Source organism: Sturnira hondurensis, unplaced genomic scaffold, assembly GCF_014824575.4.
Source record: "Sturnira hondurensis isolate 20B ecotype Veracruz unplaced genomic scaffold, ASM1482457v3 Scaffold0010128, whole genome shotgun sequence".
In the NCBI taxonomy this organism is placed as follows: Eukaryota; Metazoa; Chordata; class Mammalia; order Chiroptera; family Phyllostomidae; genus Sturnira; species Sturnira hondurensis.
Window position 1 is genome coordinate 21,200,833 of NW_028082759.1, and position 15,415 is coordinate 21,216,247.

Consider the following 15,415-nt stretch of genomic DNA (forward strand, 5'->3'; position numbering starts at 1 on the left):
ATAATTCACCTTACTTTTAATTAAAAATAGCCCTCCCATCATCATTTGACAAAAATATCCCTTTATAAATGCTCTTTAAGTTTAACGTATGTTTTGCACACCCAAAAATAAAATCCTTTTCTAGATCAACAGTGAAATGCCACACAATATGAAGCCGAGTTTAAAATGTAACCATAGAATAGGCCAGAGATAATGAAACCACATCCATTTTTATAACAGAATCAACTAACTTTTTGAGGTAGATCATTATGCCCTGAGTTGTAAGACAGTTCTTGTTAATATTTTAAATTATCTCGCTGTGTTTAAGTGGCATGATTTAATCTCTGATAATGAAATTAAGGTAATAATGTGTTGCTATATTAACATGTAATTATGTTCTCTTGCGAAAAAAAATCAAACGATATTTTCTTAGTTATTTCATTCTTATATTAGTGCATACCACAATGCAACAGGATGTAGCCACATTTAAAACTAGGTAACCTTTGTCTCAAGCACACTGCTGTTTCCTTCCTTCATGCTTTGGAAGTTCCTATGGCTCTAGCTGAGGCCCTCTTCCCTGGTCTTGCTCTCAAAATAAGGTCATTCAAACCACTTTCTTCAATTATTTGCCAATCACTCACAGTCTAGAGAGAGGGTGAAGCTGGGTGGAGGTGGACAAAGAAAGAAAAGGCCGTGGGGACAACTGTAATAACATAAACAATAAAAGAAAAATCATTTAAAAAAATCACTCACAGCCCAGGGTCCTCTTTTGACTTGACACTCACGTTCACCTGCTCCACACACAGCTCAAGTTCAGCATTGCTAAGCCAGGTTGTGGGTTCCACTCTCCACCCAGAACTACACACGCTGTAGCCTCTCCAACACACACACACCTGCACAGTCTTTACATTTACAGGTCGCTAATCTTATTAAGAGATGCCGTCCTCAGTTGACCAAGCGAAAAAACCAAGTGATCCTCCTGTTCCATATAATCAAACCAGCACTAAGCTTTATTAATCATAACTCTTTCTTTTGAAACTATTCCTTTTTCTCCTCACTTGATCAAAACAGTCATGGGAAATACCATCTTCCACCTGGACTCCCAGAATAGTCCATTTCATCCTCCCATCCATGTGTACGGCTGTCCACTAATTCTTTCTCCACACTGTTTCCAGAGATGCCGTCTTTTCAACACCACATCTGATCGTGTCCCACCCTGGTTTAAAACACCTCAGCAGCTTCCCATGGCTTCAACAGCCTCATCAAACTTTACTCTTTCACTTCGTGCACACTGACCTCTTCGTCCTTCTTCCTTGCCATGCATGTTCTAATCTTCATGCACAATCTCTTCCTGGGATCATCTTTTTTTTTTCCAGCCACCCATTAGATATCAACTTAAATATAACCTTTTCAGGGAAATTGTCTTTGACCTCTCTGAGCTTATTCCTGAGTTCTGGTGTTCCATCGAACCATGCATATACAACTGACTAGCTTTTTTATGGCTGCTTTGGATGTGCTTGTGGATATTGAATTAATCTTTCTTTTCCATTGTATTAAAATAACAAGATGGGACTGTGTGCGTTTGCGTTCAGCAGCTGAATTTCACTTAGGCCAACAATTAGGCCGTGGTTGGGCACAGGGTGCAGGCCCACATAAACGTCAGCTGCCTCTGGGGAAGGGCACGGGAAGGAGTTTTTAAATTGACGTGGAGGGGTCAGTCTGGGTGTCCCAACAGAGCGGCTGTGTCACCCCACCCACGTCACTGCTGGGTGAGGGCTTTGGCTGTGATGGCTCTAACCTTTAGCTAGCTCAAAATACATGTTTTTGAAAAATCAGAATGGTGCAGGCAAAAGCCGAGATCTGAAAATGCGCACGTGTGTGATGGCAGAATACTCTGTCATTCTCAATATGTACATGGTAAAATTTTAGTTCTGGCTTATCTTAACATTTCTACTATGGAAAAGTTGTTATGATACTAAATCTCAACATTTAGCAGCTTAAAATGAAAATGATGGTAAAAATATTTATTACATGTAGTCGCTGGTAGATTTAAAAAGTGCACAATGGATTGAATGTATATACAAACACATGTGAACAAGAACAAATTGTCATAATGCCATAAAATATCCCTCTCCATGCAACCAGTGACAGACTGGGGTGCTGTGCAGCAAGAATCTGAAAGGCTTAGTATGCAAGGGGTATGTCACGGTCATAGCATGAAGTAATGACATTGAAAAGCTTTAAATTCCCAGTCTCCTTTTACATCCCTGACCCAGGATGGCATTGCTGGGGATCTGCTACTTGATGATTGCCATTTAGAAAGATAGGCTGAGCCTATTGGATGAATTATGCCTCTTCAGGGGAATAATATACACTTGCATGGGCAGTTAGTTAATATCGGTGTGTGCTGGAGAGCTAAGGTCTAGGAAACCACCCCACTGAAATTGAATCAAATCCATCTGATTTATGTGCCAGACGGTTAAATAAGACTCACAATGATTTTAGCAGCTTTACTGGTGCTCAGATTTACAGACAATTGAATTTCTACAGCAGAATCTTCCTGACAATAAAATTTAGTGCTAAAGTAAGAAACATTGTTAGCACTAAGAAGGATATTGTTAAGAAGAGAAATTGAATTTTGTTGTGGCAAATTTCAGTGTGAGTAAAGTGAAGTTAGTCATCTAGGGACACACAAAAGGAAACCTAAAGTAAATGTTTAGAATGATATTAATCTTGCAGGAACAGAGAATAGAAAATGACCTGGGGATAGGATAGTAATTAATAGTCTGAAATTAAAAGTTCAGTGTTTGGCAGGTATAATGAAGGGAAGGAAAATCCCAGGACATATATATTTAAGAAAAAGTAATTAAAAATCAAGTAGATAATAGACCTTGTTCACATAGCATGCTGGTTACTATCAGTACTAAACTGAAGTATGTGCTTTTTTTTCTCCCCACAAAACTCAAACCTTAAAAGGTAGAGTTAAATAATCATCAGAAATGTGTAGAACAGAAGTGTCAAACTCATTTTCACTGGAGGCCACATCAGACTCACAGTTGCCTCCAAATGAAATAATTTTAGGACTGTATAAATGTAACTACTTCTTAACTGTTAAGGAGTTGAAATTGCATTGGGCCCTTTGAAGGCAACCACAAGCCTGATGTGTGGCCCCTGGTGAAAGTGAGTTTGACACCCCTGAGTGAAAATACCACAATATATTGAGCAGGAGTTGTTAAGAGCTATCTCTGAGAATAATCTGTCATTCCAAACATAGGCTAACTTTGAGTCCAGAGATTTTTTTGGATATGCATGAGTATTCTGAGAGTGTAGTGACCATGTTTGAAAATGCAAAAACATTTGTTAGAACTTATTCTATCTGAATATCAAAGTTGTTACATTTTTTGAGTATTCGGTCATGATTTATATGAACTAAGTAGTGTGGTCTTTGCATTCTGTAGACTATTGATATTTTTTCTGATAAAGTAAAACATTTTAAAGATAAATATGTATGTGTGTATATATGTGTACACACACAATTTCAGAGATACAAATTATAGCTACCCTATCATCATAACATACTGGTGATAGGTATTCAAATTGTAGCTAAAAATATTTCTCCAAAACACATACTCAGTTCAACAACTATTTATTGAATACGTACCATATCACGAACGCTGGACATTTCTGACACTGCATAGTGGAAAACACTGCACAATGGAAAAGACGACTCCATAGGATTACTTTGCAGTTTAAAGTAATCTGAGCTTCTTTGAAGCTCAAAGAAACTTTCTTGGGGACATGCTCAGAGGTGGTGACAGAAGGCAGGTACACGCTCCTGTGCTGCCCTGGCCCAAGGTTCAAATTCTCGCTGAGCCTTTTTGTAGGTGGAGAATTTGGTCAATTACTTGGAAGTTGTGCCCTTCTCTTTCCTGTTTGAAAACTAGTTATAATACCTGTGTTCAGGTGATAAAATCTCTAGAATTTGGCATATGATAGGAACCCAATAGAGGCTTTTTGTTATTTTATTTATTGATTTTTTTCTTGGTTTGGCCTTTAATATTCATACCTCTTTAGTGTTCATTTTCCGAAGCTCCTCTAAAATTAAAAACACACAAATAATCTCCATTTAATTTTCTTCCCATCTGTAAAGTATGACATAATCTTCCAGCCAAATATATTATCTTACATAAAAGTCGCCTTATTAAGTTAAAGAATATTTTTTATCAAGTATTTGCCCACATGTCCCCCAGGATTTCCAAGTTACTTAATGTGTGGAGTAAAGAAGGAAATACCCCAGAAACACTTGGGTGAGGTGTGTGATTACACTGAAAAGAGTGCATTAGGAAAAAATATTATATGAAAACAACAAAAAGATTATTGGAATTCATTTCAGAGCAAACACTTTATGAAATAAATTTCGGAGTGAATTTTGAGTCCTTTCAGATGGAGTTATACATGCTCACAAATGAATATTATAAATGTTTTCTTTTCAATGTGTAACTATCATATATTCTATAGCTTTTTTGTGTGATTCCTTGAAGGCACAAAATTTTATTTCTTGCCACACTGTGTACCCTCTAGTAATTATATAAGAGAAATTACACAAAATATGCCACTGTAATTATGGGTTTTGAGAAGATTAAATAAGAATTATTTTATAATATATTGATTCAGTATTTGGGGGGTATAAGTACTGTGTTTCAGATTTAAATCTACCAGGATGTTAATAAATGCTCTGTAAAATGTATGCATTTTTTAAGCTTTCAATTTTTGAGTTCTTATGCCTCTTCTTTAGGTTTTCTCAATATTAACAGACCTTCCGTTCTGTCTGTCTGTGTATTTGTTTTCTCACTTTCAGAATGATGTGATAAGGGGTTGGAAATGTTCATGGAAATTGTGGTTACCCAGGATCACAAGTATTTGGATAATTGAGAACTGTTTTGAAAGCTGAAACTAGTTGTGATTCTCTACTACATAGGCAGATTTCATTGAAGTTAAGAATGCTAAAATAGCAGATTTTCCACAAAATGAACACTTATTTCCCATCTTTCAGCGTCAGAAGTGTTTCGAAGCGATGGCAAACACTGGAAACATACGTGAAAATATAAACCTGGTAGCCTCAGATAGGCCTGCAAGGCTTCTGCCTCCAGGCAAATCTAAGTTAGGGTCAGAGCCCACTCAGCAGCCATACACAGAACTTCGAGAGCGGATAGGAAGAATAAGATGTTTTAGTTGGTGAATTTTTTAGTATTTTGTTTTTTATCTTAGTCAAGTAACGTGTGTGATCTTACATGATGTATGGTATGAAACTAATTTGCACTTGTTTAATTAGTCATTTTACATTTGCATTGCTGCCTTCCAAAAGAACTGCCAACGATCTATGAAAGAATAATCCCAAGTTTAGGTTTAAAAAACAGAGCACAAACTTTTTTGTTTATTTATTTATTTATAAATAATTTTATTTATTTATTTTATATTTTATTTCTTTATCTTTAGAGGGGAAGGGAAGGAGAGAGGGAGAAAAATATCAATGTATGGTTGCCTCTCATGTGTCCCCTGCTGGGAACTGGCCTGCAACCCAGGCAAGTGCCCCCTGACTGGGAATCGAACCACAGTCCTTTGGTTTGCAGGCTTGTGCTCAATCCACTGAGCTACACCAGCCAGGGCCAGAGCACAAACTTTAAAAAAAATTCTCAAATTATGAAGGAAGCACCTATTAATTTAGAAATATTTTGCCCATAATTTTACAAATCTATTTCATGACAGTTTATAAATAAAAACAATAGATCTTGTTCCATTCAACAAAGAGGGCTTCAATTAAGATATATTATCTGTGTTTTTTGTGATAAATAGTAGAGATAAGTAACTGGATTTGATACTTGTCTTTAGTTCTCTTACCTGTACTACATAATTCTATCAATGAAAAGTAGGGCTAAATCCAAATGAAGAAAAAGTGAATCCAGTAATAAAATCATTCAAGTCTCTTACTATATCTTTTAAATCAAAATGTTAGATTTGAAAAATAAATATCCTCATATTTTAATTTTTCCATATGCCCTTCTTAGTCACAGAAATACATGCATTTTACCCAGTGAAATTATTGCTAGATTAAATTCACTGAGGAGAAATCTGTCTAGTCATATTAAAGGAACAGTGCATAGCTATTTGAAAAAGAATTCTATTGGAACGCAGGTGATTAAATTTGCAGAAAAATATCTGTACTATTTTGAGTGTTTATTTTTAAATTTTTTTAAAAGATTTTATTTATTTATCTCAGAGGGGAAAGGAAGGAGAGAAGGAGAGAAACATCAATGTGTGGTTGCCTCTGGTGTGTCCCCTGCTGGGAACTGGCCTGCAACCCAGGCATGTGCCCTGACTGGGAATCGAACTGCGATCCTATGGTTTGCAGGCCTGTACTCAATTCACTGAGCTTACACCAGCCAGGGCTATATTTTTATAATTTTTGATAAATAGTAGTTAAGAGTCAAGCATCCTTAAACTTGTAAACTAAAAGCAATCAATTGCTTTAAATATCCCCAAAATATTAAAAAATATCTCTGCTTTGTTTAACAATAGAACTTGACATTTATTCGACCAATTTACTTGACAAGATTGATTAAATCCAATCTGACACCATTTAGCTCTAAATTCCTGAGTGTGTGTGTAAAAAGAACCAACTAGAAATATAAATGGAGTACATTTTTAAAGTCTACACTTCTAACAGTTTCACAAAAACTGCTTTAAATATGCATTAATCGAATTGCTTCCCACCCTAATGAAGGGGATAAATAAAATATGGAGGTGGTATAACCTAGAAAGGGAGACTCCTAACCCCTTTCTCTCTTCTTTTTAGTTCTCCTGGTAAAGCTAGTTTGAGGCCTGTGGAGATCGCCATATTCTGAGATAACAATATAGCGACTGAGCGTGAGATTTGCATCTCCACTTTCGATTTCTCATTCATGAACCTGTTTTTGCCTCATCCATGCCGCTACCAAAGCGCTCCGCAAATGCGGCTGGAGTGGAATCTTTCATTGCATTTCAGACGGAAAATTTCATTGTTCATGTCTATTTCTAGCAGCAAGCTGTGTCTGCAGCCTTGTGATAAATCCAAGCAAAAAACTGGAGAGACCTGAGGATGTAGGCAAATAAAATAATAACCTATATCTGCAAGAGTTAATGGAGCAAATACTATTATGGGTATTATGTACCTAACTTAATTCCGTTTATGCTTTACATTGACTGGCCTCATCAAAGACTAAAAATACTGAAAAATACTGAACCTGCATTTCAAGGGATAGAGGTCAGTTTAAAAATGCCTAATATTATCATGCTATTGGTAAATTTATTTCTGTAATTTAGATCCAAGGCACACATTTGCTGCCTTTCCATTCTTTTGAGATATACATTGCTGTTCTTTCTTCTCACAAGTATAAACGTAATGCTTGTGATCCTTCAGAATGTAGAAAATAGCCAGTCTAAATTGGGTCAGTGATTCTTTTCCCCAAACAATAGTATTCTCTTTGTATGACTGTGTTATGTTTATCCATGCTGTGCTTTCACTCATTTTTAATAATTTATAATAAGGAAACATTGTTACACTTGGAAGGAATAAATAAAAAGTAAAAGAAAAAAAATCCAAGCTGACCATTTTAAAATGCACAATTTTTTTAATGTAATGATAAAAATTTGACCTCGGGGCTATCCATTATAAAATAAAGGGGCTGTCCACTATAACAAAAAAGCTTATCAGGATGAATATATGGAAAGCAGAAATTCTATGGCCACATCCAGTCAATAATTCAATTATTATTATATGCTACATTGAAAAAAATACTTCATTCTGTAAGATTATAAAGCAAAAAATAAATGCAACAGAAAAGAAGAGAGAGGAGAAAGCACCAATGCAAACGGAACTCCCTCTAGGGAAGCAGTGGAAGCTGCATCAGAACAAATAAAGTACCAAGTTCAATTTCACTGTCTTAAATGACACATGGGAATGCCTTTAAGCATAAAAGTTTCTATAGATTCTGTGGTATCAAATATTTAAGAAACACATAGAATTTTCCCCTTTGGAAAATTAGTGTTGTTTTCTATAACAGATTAATACAGTAGTTTCTTACCTGTGAAGAAAACCGACGCTCCCTATCACAGTAAGAAAATGTATTTGAACCAAGGATCTGATCCTTGAGTGTGTAACTCTTTGCTTAGTTGGCAGTCGCTAAGACATCTTTCCTGAATGTCAGTTCCATCTGGCTTAGTTTCAATTTGTCTTTGTTTCTTCAGGTTTCTCTAGAAGTCTATGTACAGTGATTCTGTCACCGCCAAGTATGGTTTGCGTCATGTCACAATCACTCTTTATACCTGTGAGGGTTACAAAGTCTGTAGGAAGACCCACTTCCCTTGATTAATTGTGTGCAGATTACTTCTGAAGCCATCTTTTGATGTGGACGTTTTATTGGTTAGAAAATTGTAAGATCATAATAAGAGTAGCTCTTTGGAATCATAAATTAAAATAAAGACATTTTTCACCAATACTTCTCTCTCTGTTTTTGAGACACAGATAAATTAGCTTAATTTACGAGTGTATTATTTCCTCTTTGAGAAGAGTCTAGTTGATCACAGACCAGATGGACCACATAGAGTCAGAATGGTACAATGGTGTGTGGTTGAAAAGAACCGTTTTTTTCCAAATTGCGGAGCATCCAAAGTGAGAAACTTCAGGGTGAGGTTGACGGGACTCAGCCACTCTGTGGAGAGACCAGGAAGCCCACCAGTCGCCACACTTGGTGTCGCTCAGCAGTTGTGACAGCCCAGGACGCAAAGGAGCAATCTAAGGAAGACGTCATGTTAGAATCACTGGTCGTTTTAATGTTCAAATACTAATTTAGTTCTGTGTGCGTAGTACAGTTCTTAAATATATTGTGATATACGGAGAAGATACTGGTCTGTTCAGTTGCAATAATTACTCAGTTTTGTTTTTTAAGTGATTTGAAAGTGGTTTGAAATATATCCATAAGTAATTATATTCATTTATCATTTTTATGTTATCTTGCCATCATCTCTGTAGTTTAGTGCTGAATTAGCCTAGATGTCTGTAACCTCATCTTTCCTGTTTCAGTGCACCCACTACCATGCACTTTTTAAAATTCATTACACTTTCAAGCAAAATATAAGGATTTGTAGGAGTAGGGAAAATTTGGTTGTTTGACCACTGGAGTCACATCTGTAGATAATGATACATTTTATGAAATAATATTCCTAGGTTTTAAATTAATTTTAAGCCAAAGATTAGCCATGACAGTTTCATATGTGGCCCTTTAGTTCAGTAGATTAGAGATAGAAGCAAGGGGATTTTATATATATATGCATATGTCCTTATTGTTTCTTTTGTGTTTTCTCATTTTAATCCATCTACATATTAATTAATAACCTATTTGACCACATTTTTAGAAAAGGGTTGCATTATTAACAACTGTGAAATGTGATTCTTATTTTTAAGCCACAGTGAGAAAACACCTACTTTCTGAACTAGAGTCCTACGTCTCCGATTTCATTAGAGAACGTTTAGAAGTTTTAGAACTCTCTCCAGGGATTTTTAAAATTGTGTTTATTATCACTGCTCTAATATATAACAATTAAAAATCTATGCCTCTGTAAAAAACCATTTGAGAAATCCCAGCCTTTTGTACCATATAAAAATGGAAACTACATTTTAACATATTAAAGTTTTGATATATTTGGGTAAGAACTACATGCTAACTTTAGAGAAGCAGTTAAAACTGACCCAGGCAAGCAAGTAAAGGAATAAACACTGCTTTGAAAACAACAGTACCCAAGATCCCTGCTCTTTTTATCCATTTATTAAATGTCTTTGTTTTCCTCTTATTAAAAATAATGTTTACTAAAACCTATACTAAGCAGATGTAGAAGTCCTCACTCTGCCATAATCTATACTTATCACAGGAAGGCAGACAAGTCCCGTATCATGGGGTCTGACTGGCTAAATTATTAAGTCTCCAAAAAGAGCATGTCTTCTTTACCACCTAACTCTGCCAGCCGCATCTTTGCCCTCAGCTCAGTCATTTCTGATCCTGGGTGAGCACGACATCTGTTAACCTGATCAGTCTTCTTACTGTTGCCACCTAGGTGGCAAACAACCCCCACTTTTAAATAATATTCATCTAAGCTAAGAGAAAGAATAATATGTCCTTCTGTCTGGAGCAGGTGCTTCTGGAATGACTTTCGGTCTAAGTCATGCTTTGATTTGATACCCACAGCTGTGAGAGTATGTCCCAAGCAGGTGACAAATTGCTTATCTGCAAAAGTAATGTTTATCACTTTAAATAATGCAAGCATTTTCAGTATCTCCATATCATTCCATATGTGTCATCGTGGATATTCATTATACAAATATGCCATCCTTGATTTGTTCTGAAAACTACCTCAGCCACTCTTTGTAACCCAGAAGCTGCTAAGCAAACATAAAAAACATCTTGTGTAATTCTAAAACTCTTTTTTTTTTATTCCAGTAATGTGAAATAGCACCGTGAGACTCACTGTTGTTCAATTCTGTGTCTGGTAGTTTTGTCCACTCACAAGATCATATGTACTTGATCTTGACCTTTTGTTGAGATCTAGAATCATTGAGGATAACTTTTTACTTCACTTGGAGCATCAAATCATCCCCTGCGTTAGTATTCTGATATCTTCTGATTTCCTAGCAGGGACAAAGCAATAGTGGTCTAATATTTAAACAAAGTGACATTTAAGGGAAAATTCAGTGCACATTACAATAAATCAAGGATCCATAATACAATATACATACACCAGAAAAGCCCAGTCTTTCTACTATTAACCCTAAAGTTTTCAATGTTTTACTTTTATTCTCTACAGGAAACCCAGTCAGGGGTATTCCTGTACATACTCAGCTCTCTCTGTTGCAAGAGGGGAACAGCTCCTTTCTGCAAGTAATTATGACTCAAATGGAATGAATAGAAAAATGTGCTTAGTGTACACACATATATGCATTATTATCAGATTGAGGCAAAACAGCCTATCCAGAATTGTAGCCAGACTAACAATAGAAAATACCTTTATGGTGTTCCTTAACCTGATTCATTCTTTATTTGCATATTCTAATAACCCACTTTTGTTGTTTTTATCTGGCTTCCAAGCCCACAATATATTAGAAACTTCAAATTAGAATTCAAGAAACATTCTGTTAATGATAAAAAGACAGAAAAATTCAAATTGCTTTAAAAATAAAAAAGTTTCAGAAAAAAATTATTTTACAACCCCAGCATCTAGAACCAACCTGAGTGTACCTATGTCAGTCTACAATTATATGAGTCAACATTGATATTTTGACTCTATACTATCAAGAAAATCTTCAGTGATTTTTATAAGAAGTTAAAAATTTTAATATATTTAAATGGCTAGTAAAATCATTTTGCTCCAACAACTTATCCTAAAATATTATAAAGCAGAACTCATTTTTAAAATTCAGAATAGCTAATGGTTTGCCCTAGCAAAATATAACCCAACTTGAAATTTGGGGAGTTTGAACCTTATGAAATGAGTGCTTCCTTTATTTATGTATGTAAAAAATGAGTACAGCAAGACACACAATAGACAATTGTACCTTTAAAAATTAAACTGTTCCAAGTTCTTCAAACACTATTGAGAAAACATGTTTTCTTTAAAAAATGTGTTTCTTAATTTAAATAACAGATTGTTACTTTTACTAAAAGCCCAGAAGTCTATAATAATATAAATAGGGCTTAGAAATTCCTAATAAATATACTAAATAACATATCCAAGTCTAAGTAAAACAAAGTGTTTATTTGTACACAGAAGTATAAACTAAGACAAAAACAGATAATTTTTATATGAGCTATATTTTTATTTTTATTTTTTATTACTAAATGTGTATGTGTGTGTGTATGGTCTCTGTGTGTCAGTATATTCTAGTGACATTCAAAATTAAATTAGGGAAAATTCTGTTAATACAGTTATTACATAAACTTGAGATTCAGATCCACAACTATACCCAGAAAAAATTAAATTAGTTTGGTATAAACAGTTGTCCCTTTTTGTACTGAATATTACCATCTTTAATAGTGAACATACTGTTTTTCTTACATTTGATATCTATTAATTAAAGAAAGTGACTAAATTCTTTTGCAAATCCTGTAGATTTTTTCCAATGCCTCTGGGAAATCATTTACTACAGTCTGTGAATCCTTACGGTAACTTTAGAGCAATACCGTTTTAATTATCTTCGGGTTTTTAAAGTATTTTTCCTAAAATAGAAGCATAATAGGGTACAATTCTTTAGCTGCTTGTTATAAACTCATTTTACAATAAGAAAGAAGTGAACACGTGTTTACACATAGATATGGCAGTTTACAGAATTCAGCTTTAGTTGAAAGTAGGTATATATGTGAAGATATTAAGTTTAGATCTTTATCTTCTGATACATTCATGTGAAAATATTATTACTGGCATTGTCATCTTTGTCTTTAACATAATGTACTTTATTCAGGCTCCATGTTTGATCACCCTTTGACAACCGGACTGATTCAGCTCAGTCATTGGAAGGGTTTCTAACCCTGTACTTTCTCTTTTTAAAATGAAGGAATTCCTTCTAAGGCTTCCTTCGTTTTCTCCCAGGCTGTGATTCTAAAGCCCTGTGCCGGGATCTCAGTACCTCTCCTTGAATCTGAACCACCACTTTGTTCTGGTCAACTGTTAGTTTGACTCTATTTTTCTTCATTCTGGCCATTTAAAATTGGTGAAGCATTCCACAGACGGAGTCCCTCTTAACTCATTAAAAGACCCAAAGTTATATATTGGTTTATACATGTCTTATGTCCATATCTAACTTTAAACTCCAAGGAACAGAAACTGTGTCTAATTCTAGCGTGATGTTCCCCATTGATTCCAGAATTAATATTCTCCATTGTTCTGAGCCCAGGACTTTGCAGAGACAGACAAGTAATATATACAATGAATATGTATAAATCAATTGGTTAATTGTTTGGTTGGTAATGATGTTACAGATAATAAGTTGCTTCCTTTTAAACACTTGAAAAACAATAAAAGTACATTAATTCTGTAAATATAAAAATTGTGTTTTAAAAGCATCTCAAGTACTTTTAAGCTTCTTTCGTTAAATGTTGCAGAAATAGACCTAGAATTAGACCTGTAATGTAGCTGTTTCCTCTGACTTTTTATAGAAATTATTTAGATACACACCAATACTGCATTTCAGCAGATTCAGAGACTTAAAAGAATTAAGTTTAGTTGGTATTTTTTCAGTTATTTTTTCTAAAATAGGTAGAAACAAAATAAGATTGATACACCTAAGAAGTAACAAGTATCATAAAGTTTCTGGTACCACAAATACAAAAAGTCAGAATGGAAATTGTGTCTGTATCCTGCAGAAAATTATCTCTTCTAGTAGCTTGCAAGTAATTTAGGAAATATATGCTCTGCTAGCAGTATGGTAGGGCTGGTTGCCTGGGATAAGGTACACCTTTTAAAATTTGTTTATGGTTCAATTATTTTTAAAATTATTCAGACTTCAGAGGGTAGAAAGCAGAGAAGGAAGTATTTATCATCAATTATGCAATGTTTTAATTAAGCACAAAATAATAAGCAAAAATAAAATCTATTTTATATTCCAGTCCAGTGATTCCCATATTTCTTTTAATTTGAGAACCACAGAAGTCCACACTGCCAAGTCCTAGGAACTGGTTTGGGCTACACATTGGAAATTTCCATATGTAAGGGTTCAGGAAAAGGCTTTTGAAAGGGATTTGAAGTGTTACGGAGCCACTGAGAATTTAGACCAATTTTGAAACTTTATCTCGAGGTTCACTTAGGTTGACACAGTCCTGGTCCAGGGCACAGAGCAGCCATTGAATAAAAACACTGGATGAACTGGGATCTAAATATCATAGACTTGCAAACTTCGTTGGAATTCTAAAATGATAACTTTGTCCACATCAGTCAAACAAGCAGAGTCTCATCATCCTTAACTATTAAAAAAGTGATTATATTTGTTATTATGTAAATACTCTTTAGTGAATTGTAATTTAATAATGTGTTACATACACTGATCTCTAGTAAAAGTTGTTAGCTAAAAGAAAGACTGTTCTTTCTCTTCAATTTACCCATTCATTGTCCATGTCCATTTTTCTCAGACTCATAAATAACTTCTATATTCAACTACATTGTAAATTCAGTTACTCTATTCAGTTATCATTAACTATAGAATTAAAATTTCTTCTTCTATGCATAGTCGCAATAAAGGACTCAACAATTGTGAGCAACAATTTTTCAAAGTGACATTGCTGACCAAAATGATAATTAGACACAATTTTAAAAACTCAATTATTGCTAATTAGTGGCTAATTCATTCTGAATCTCACTTCCTATAGAGCCACAGTTTTGTGATCACCGAACATTACACATAGCTATATACAGAGAGGAAAATTTTTTAAATATTTACTTTTATGGTTTTTTGAAATGCATGAACAATCTCAAATTCATTATGTTGCTTATTTTTAAATTTTTGCTTTCCATTATACAAATATTTATGTTATAATAAATGACCCAAAACATTTTTATGTGCAAGGTATAAATTAGGCAGCTTATATAAATCATAACCAATTTAGTAAACATGAGAACATCAGTAAATATTTTTAAATGAGGGTATTCAGGCTCAGAGAGGCCAAATAGCTTGTGCAGGAACCAACAAAATTAAATCTCAAACACAGTTCACTTACAGCTGTTCTCTCTCTCTCTCTCCTGCATGTTAACTTAGCATGATTCAGACCTGAAAGAGGGGAAACATAACAGCTAATGCAGTGGAAGTTTCTGCGGGATTGGGAAAAGTTGTAGCAGACACAAAAGTGAGAGGAGGTGAGTCTAATTTGGGAGGATGAATGTGATCTGAAGTGTCAGCTGATGCTACATCTGCGGGGTGTAGTGCAGGTGTGGTATTCTTTAGGGACTGAGCATGTTTTCAGAAAAGAGCTATTTGTCCATAGAAAGGCACTAATCAATTGAGGAGAAACAGACTTTTGGAAAATGATGAATAGAGCAGTTTTTCAGAGCTCTGAATTTTAAACTTTTGTATTAAAAATTGCAAAGTCCTCAGGCTTTCTGAAGTCCAACTCGCTAATGTCACTGTGAGAGAGACTCAGGCATCTGCATTTAATAAGCACTATAGATGCTTTTGCTGCAGCTGGTTTGAGGACCAGACTTTGAAACATTGTCTTGGAAGGATAGGAGATGGTATAGGAAGGAAGAAAGAAACAGAGAGAGGGAGAGAAGGAGGGAAGAGAGAGAGAGAGAGAGAGAGAGAGAGAGAGAATAGGTAAAGTCATTGATTTTAGACACAAATTTTAGAAGCCCCTAAATATTTTTA